Genomic DNA, 8,028 nt, shown 5'->3' on the forward strand with positions numbered 1-8,028 from the left:
GGGTATCGGGTAGGGTACGGGTATCGGGTACCTGGTTGCGACCTCTGCCTCCAAACTACGTCGTCCTGTTCAATCCACCGCTGGCTTCAATGCTGAGTCTCGAGCAAACGGTAACGTGTGAATGCTTCGGTGGCATCGGATGACGGGGCGAAAGAAAGATGCGTTCCAAATGCACAGAGCGCGCACGCATGCAATTCATTTAAAAGTCCGACGGAGTGTTGGTTCATTTGGGTTTGGGGTTGGTTGCGAAGGAAAAAAATGCCGCTGGGCTCCCAATGCCTTGGTGGGCGTGGGATTGCGGTTTTGTGTGCAAGCGGATTCTAAGTATATTTAGCTACTTGCTTGCGATGTGATGCGCGCAGTGTGTGTATGTGTGTGTATAGAGGGGAGCGGTGGTGCAGCGGTTAGCGCGCTGCGCTATGAACCCGGCGAACCGGGTTCGATTCCCGCTCACGGACAACACCGGTGACGATTATTTGAACCGGTCCCGGGCCTCCCCTAGGGCGACTCAGCTTCAAATTAGTACATGGTGCGATGTGTAAACATTGCCACTAGGGAGACAAAGGCGGCCGGGCGTGGTGTTGGCCACCCCACCCCCTCGTGTGCCGTGCCGGCCTTCATAGGTGCTCGCTAACAGCACTTGCCCCTACAGTCTGTTAAGGCTGTACGGGGGATCTTTATATATATAGAGAGAGTGCGTATTATAGACCTGTATCGGAGCGTTGGCGTTGCATCGGATTTGCCACCGTCAAAGACAAAGATCTCCCCTCCCCACAATAGGACTGAACGATGAATCGATTTCAAATAGAAATCGATTGGCCAATCGCAAAGGCTGCGATTATTGTTGTTGCGATTTGAAAAAGTCCTATTACTTATTGGAATTGTTTTATTCTTAATAATAATAATAACTTTATTTATTTAACTTAACAATTGTTCTACGTTTGATTGCTCCATTTGAATTAAAGCATTTTTATAAATACATGTTGGAAGCAATTCGCGTATTTTAAGTTCTCATCCTTGTGTAGTAAGTATATATGGAGGCTTGACGACAGGATCGGAGGCACACTTATTATTACACCAACACAGTTATTACAAGTCACTTGGCTACAGGGATTTCTCGACAGCTAACCCCTCTAACCTATACCAACTCCTCCACTACGGGACTAGGGGAGGCTATCTGTCCCAGCTTGGTTAAGCTGGGATCCCGGCTCCCTGAGTCACCAGACCAGCTTCGTCTGGGCTCTCGGGGCCACGCCACCGACTTGCCCTGGTCGGCCTTAGAAGGACAGCGAGCCAGGGGAGCTCCGGGGCCTATACTAGCAGGTCTTCGTTCTTCTCTGGTTAAAGCTGAGTCCCGACTCCCGAGCCTTTCGGCTCATCACCTTTTATAGGACTTGCCCCCAAGGGGGGGCCCGTGGGGGATACACATGCGGACGTCGGTGCGAGCGCCACCCTTGTGTACGGCCGTAACCCCGCCCCTTGTGTTTGTTGGCCATCCGTGGCCATGCATAATCACACCTCAACATTCGTAGACATGCGCAATTACACCTCTACATCACCCCCCCCTGTACAGCTCGCAGCCGTCCCCGGCTGCAAAAAAAATCCGAATAAAGGTGCATCCCTCACAAAAACCCCGTGTGTGTGCCTCGCGTAATTTTTAACAAGAACAAGAAAACTTCAACAAGAACAACGAAGAGGAAGAGGAGAGAGAGAGAAAAAAAAATAACCGACGCACCCTCCCCGGATTAACACCCCAAAACCAACCATATATATACACTCCGGACGCCACCTTCCCATTGTCCGCAAGGCCCCCCAACGGCCGACCTCACAACACCCCTCCCCTTTTGTCCGCAAGGCCCCCAACGGCCGACCTCACAAAAGTCTGCGTGTTTTGGCGCGCGTTTCTCGCGGCGGGTCCGTCACAAGGGCCCGTCCCGGCACGCCTCAGTGACGGTTGTTGACGGTCCGGGTGCAAGAGGGTCATGGCTTCGCTGCCGAGTGACCCCCGACCCCTCCGGGAGGGGTTGGTGGGCGTGGGCCCGTCACTCCTGTTTCACCTGGGGACGGAACAGTTGGCGTCAGGTTAGGCGAGTGCAGCGACGACGGGGAGTCGGCGACACCCTCACACGTTTGGCCATGCGTGTGTGTGTGTGAACCCCGGGGCGGCGTGACGAATGGTTTTAACCTTGAGGGGGTGCACATACACCGGCGCCTCCCCCATTGACGCGAACACATTGCGGCGCAAAACCTGCACGACCTCCACTGGCCCCCGCCACGGCCGTACCAATTTCGACGAGGTTGCCAGCGGCACCTGAGGACAGTGCAACCACGCCCCTGTCCCCTGGTTCCCATTGACCACCTGCACCCGCCCAACCGAAGCCTCTCGTTCGCCTTCTGGTGGAGTTCAGAATTTTGCACGGCCGCCTTCCCGCGCCTCAGACAATTGAGCGATGTTAAATTTAACGTGTTCGGACAAATTAGACTTCGCCCTGGAGCGCCGAGAGCTTCAGCTGGGTCGCCACAGGGGGGTTAACTTCGCGCCCCATACATTAAAAGAAAGGGGAAAATCCGGTGGCCGCATGGGGAGCCATTCTGTAGGCCTGCAACACACCGGCTATGCGGAGGTCCCAATCCGTCTGGGATACCGACACCTGCTGGGACAGCATGGACGTGATGGTCCGATGCAGCCGTTCCACCATCCCGTCAGTTTGTGGGTGATACGGAGAGGTCCGAACCTTCTCCGTACCCAAGAGGTCGCACACCTCACGTAGGAGTTTACCAGAAAAATTCCTACCCTGGTCAGTAAGCAGCCGTTCCGGAGCACCCTTGTCGAGGACATAGCCCTGGACAAAGTGCCTCCGCGATGGCTGCTGCCGACTGGTTCGCCAGGGGCCAGGCCATAGGCCATCTCGTGAAGTATTCAACCCCCGTTAGTAAATACCTATTGCCCCTGGGTGTAGCGGGAAATGGGCCAAGTATGTCCAGAGCGACGAGCTCGTTAACCCGGGAAACTTTTATGGACTGCAGCGGAGGGTTGGACCCACTAGCAGGTGGCTTCCTCTGCGCGCATTGCGTGCATGACCCCAAGAGATCCCCCACGTCCTTTTCCATGCCCGGCCAGAAGAAATCTAGCTGGAGCGTGGCAAAGGTCTTATGAACCCCCAAGTGCAGAAGCCGCTCATGAACAGCCCATACCACCTACCCTTAAAGCAGCAGGCACCACGAGCCGCTGGCGCCGGGTTTTACCATCCCAGTGCATTAAAAGTCCCTGGAACAACCCCCACGAGTCAACGTTTTCCACCCCCTGGCCAACCCCCCCGGCGCGGACGGCGCAGAGCGAGGAGGGAGGTGTCCTCCATTTGGAGGCGACCCCATTCCGCGACCGACAACCCCAGCAACGAATCCCCTCCCTTCTTGCTCGATAGGACCCGAAACCGAAGGCGCATCGGCAGCGGCCACGAGGACCGAATCGGTGGTGACGTTCGGAGACCTACAACGCCCCGAACCCAAGAGGCACGCGCACTCCGAAGTGGGTGGCACTCGCGACAGGGCGTCAGCGTTCGTGTGGCGGAGACCCTTACGATATGTGGTGACAAAGTCATAGTCTTGGAGAATCTCCAACCATCGAGACAACTGGCCCGATGGTTGTTGAACCCGCAGGGCGTATTGTAGGGCCGCATGATCTGTACGGACGGTGAACCGCCGACCGTACAGATACGGGCGGTACTGCTGAATGAAATAAACAATCGCAAATAATTCCCGACGGGTAACGCAGTACCGCTGTTCGGCTGGAGACAGTACCCGACTACCGTAAGCCACCACATGCTCTACGCCCCCAATGAGCTGGGACAGCACGCCCCCGATGCCCGTGTTACTTGCATCTGTATCGAGCAAGAAGGGTTGTGAAAAATCCGGGTAATTCAACGGCGGAGCCCCCACCAAAGCATTCCGGAGGGCTGCGAAAAGAAGCCTCCTCCTGCGGCCCCCAATGAAACCTGACTCCCTTGGACGTCAAGGCATGCAATGGTTTCGCAATCGTAGCGAAGTCAGCCACAAATCGCCGATAATACGACGCGAACCCAATGAAACTCCTGACCTCTCCCACAGAGGTGGGAGTCGGCCAGGAGCTGACGCATTCCGTTTTGGCGGGATCAGTGGATATCCCCGAGCGCCCAACAATGTGACCCAAATATCGCACCGATTCGCGGAGTAAATGGCACTTCTGTGGTTTAAATTTCAAATTGGCAGCCCGCATTTTGAGAAAAACAGCACGCAACCTCTGGAGGTGTTCCTCGAAGGATTTGCTAAAGACGATGACATCGTCTAAGTAAATCAAACACGAATCCCATTGCAAACCTGCCAAGACCAATTCCATTAACCGCTGAAAAGTTGCCGGCGCAGAATGTAAACCCATCGGCAAGCGGTTAAATTGGAAGAGACCTTGCGGTGTCGAAAAGCAGTCTTAGGTTTTGATTCGTCATCCAGAGGAAGCTGCCAGAATCCAGATAGCAAATCGAGGGTGGAAAAGAATCGCGCCAAGGCATCGAGCGACTCATCCATTCGAGGAAGCGGGTACGCATCTGCCACAGAGATTTTGTTCAGACGCCGAAAGTCGACACAAAACCAGTGAGCCGTCGTGTTTTTTCACCAAAACGATCGGCGCGCCCCACGGGCTGTTGGAAGGGGAAATGATATCGGCGGCTAGCATGTCATCAACAGCCGATTTGACATGATCCTTTTCGGCGGGACTCAACCGAAAGGGATTTTGGCGGATTGGCGCGCTGTCACCCGTGTCAATATGGTGTCGCAGCAATTTAGTACAACCAATATCAAATTTGTGTTGACTAAAAACGTCAGCAAATTCGCTCAGGAGAACTCGCAGCTGCGCGCGCTGCGAGTCGGACAGGTCCACTGAACCCGCGCAAAGCGCATCCAGCCATCCGTCATCACAGTCCGAATGCGGTCGCGACGGAGGATCGGTGGATACCTGACCCACGAGTGGTTCCTCATAGGGTACCGGCGTTGCGTGTGCAAGCACGGTCCCTTGAGGAACCACGGCCGTTCGCGATCCCACATTAAGGACTGCAATGAAGGGGTCCCCATCCCCTCTCACCATGGTCTGAGCCGCGAGCAAATCGGTCCATTGACCCCGGCCCGAGATGGTCCCAACAAGACCCCCCGATCCGCAACCCCTTCATTAACACGGCCGACGCAACCTAAGAGGGACGAGCATCTGAGCCCCCGGAGGCACGCGCACAGTTTTTGTGACGAGCGCCTGCACGGTGGCAAACGCCCGACGCTCCGTGGTGGGGGAAGACAAAATGTAACGCGTCGGCCCGATGGGAGCTCAATGCACCCTTGGTCAATAAGGATACGGATGGGCATTTTGGCCAGAAAATCCGTCCCCAACAGGCACGGAACCGCGAGTGAGGAGGAAACCAAAACAGGCCCGGATAATTTAATGTCCCCAATGCAGATAGTGGCGCGGATTTGGCCAATAATGCCCAGCGAGCCCCCGTTAGCGGCATAGCACGGCACGTCAACAGGGAGCAAGGGACGACTTTGAACGGGAAGGATGTTATAAATTAAATCAGATATAATGGTCGCCGATGCCCCTGTGTCAATTAAAATCCGCACCTCTACCCCATCAATGTGACCGACCACGACCGATGATCCCGCCGACGCAGCAACGACACGATGGGCGAGCTCCGACCACTGACCCGGTTGGAGCGCTCGCCGCATTACCGAACAATCGCGCGCGACGGATGGGGAATTTGGAGCCCTGTTTAGTTGAGCGCGTGAGTGTGTGTCGGATGTGTGCGTGGGCCAAACGTGTGAGGTGCCGCGACTCGCCGTATTTCTCTGCTGGAGCTTGGGAGGAGACGGCGTGGCGTCCTGACGAGGTGTCGCCCCGCGCTGACGGGGAGCCCGGCATCCTGACGCAACGTGGCCTTGCAGGCCACAGTTGTAGCAGCGTGTGAGCGCCCCCGATGTCCTGGGCTGCTCCTGGCGGCTCGGTCCATTCCGAGCCTGTGGGCCGCCGATCTCCATTCCCCTCGCCGCTCCACCCCGCAGACCTCCTCCGATGGGAGGGCGGTAGCCGCCATGGCATGGCTGGCCGCCCCCTTTGCCGCCTTTCGACGAGGGACCGCAAGCCCCCGTGGATGTGGCGCGCGACCAGCAGGGACGACATCTCGTCGTCTTGAGCCAGGACGTTGACGTCCAGCTCATCAGCGAGTAGCAGCAGCTTCTCAGCCACCATGGCATCCACTCCTTCCTCGTCCATCCTTGGAAAGCAGCCTTCGCCAGAGCCAGGAGAGCCGTCCGGAAGGCCAGGGGCGATTCGTTGGCGCCCCGACTCCGATCGTGGAACAGCTGTGCAGTCCGAAGGCGGCCCATAGACGGCTGACAGCAGCTGCAACGCCAGGTGTAGAGTGGCGCGCTTTTCCCTCGGCGCCGAGGTGAGGGTAGCCAGGGCGTCGTTGTCCAGCATCGCTGGCAGCGCGCGTAGAGCCTCGGCGTCCGACCAGTTCGCCATCTCTTGATGAGCGATGAACCGCCTCTTGAAGCCGCCCCAGTCTCCGTCAGCGCCGAATTCTTTAAGAGGCGGCAGACGCTGCTGTAAGGCGGCGTCCGTGGCTGCAGAACGCTCTCCGTCGCTCCCCGCCGATGATACAGTGTGGGCGGGCCGTGCATGGCATCGCCGGTCGCTCCGATGTTGACGCGCCGGCCGGCGTTGATGATGTCACGGCTTGTGCTTGGCGCTCAGCAGACACGTGACGCGGGCCGGCCCCGCCCCCGCTCGTACTGTAGAGATGGCGGGAAATTTGACCGCGAGCCGCGTCGGGGTGGCGGGAAACGTCGCCCCGCCGGCTGCCGTCGTCGACCCGCGCTGCTCCTCCAGCCCCCAGCCGCGTGATCTCCTCCAACGCGGCGGCCGCGGCGTAGAGCAGTCCGCCAGGCGGGAGTGGGCCAGCCGGAGTCCTTCGGCCGACGCATCCCCCTCCTCCTGTCGTAGCGGCGCGGGCGTACTCGGCCCCGGCTGCTCCGATCGACCCCGGCCATCTCTGGTGGATTCGGCCGCGGCGTCTTCCATCTCCGACTCCCTGGTACGTGTCGTCCCTCGTGTGTCCATCGTTGGACGTTTTACTTCTGACACCAGATGTAGTAAGTATATGGAGGCTTGACGACAGGATCGGAGGCACACTTATTTATTACACCAACACAGTTATTACAGGTCACTTGGCTACAGGGATTTCTCGACAGCTAACCCCTCTAACCTATACCAATTCCTCCACTACGGGACTAGGGGAGGCTATCTGTCCCAGCTTGGTTAAGCTGGGATCCCGGCTCCCTGAGTCACCAGACCAGCTTCGTCTGGGCTCTCGGGGCCACGCCACCGGCTTGCCCTGGTCGGCCCTTATAAGGACAGCGAGCCAGGGGAGCTCTGGGGCCTATACTAGCAGGTCTTCCGTCTTCTCTGGTTAAAGCTGAGTCCCGACTCCCGAGCCTTTCGGCTCATCACCTTTTATAGGACTTGCCCCCAAGGGGGGCCCGTGGGGGATACACATGCGGACGTCGGTGCGAGCGCCACCCTTGTGTACGGCCGTAACCCCGCCCCTTGTGTTTGTTGGCCATCCGTGGCCATGCATAATCACACCTCAACATTCGTAGACATGCGCAATTACACCTCTACACTTGCATTAGAATATATCGAGCAGTTCATATGTTTGATGGTATCACGTGGTAACGCTCCGTCACGTGTTTTAAATCTATTACACAGTAGATATTGAACTGAAGCTTCCCTTTAAAAAATATAATCGCAATAGAATCAAAATTCTGTCTGAAGGCCGGCACGGCACACGAGGGTGGGGGTGGGTGGGGGGGGGGGCTGGTTGGACAGTACCACGCCCGACCGCCTTTGTCTCCCCCGAGTGGCGATGTGCTTATGCACCCACTGCACGCGTGGACCTCATTCGAGACCCATGACCGGTTCGGATAATCGTCACCGGCGTTGACCGTGAGCGC

The sequence above is a fragment of the Lethenteron reissneri genome, chromosome 63, assembly GCF_015708825.2.
Source record: "Lethenteron reissneri isolate LAM-NWPU_2019-01 chromosome 63, ASM1570882v1, whole genome shotgun sequence".
Classification (NCBI taxonomy): domain Eukaryota; kingdom Metazoa; phylum Chordata; class Hyperoartia; order Petromyzontiformes; family Petromyzontidae; genus Lethenteron; species Lethenteron reissneri.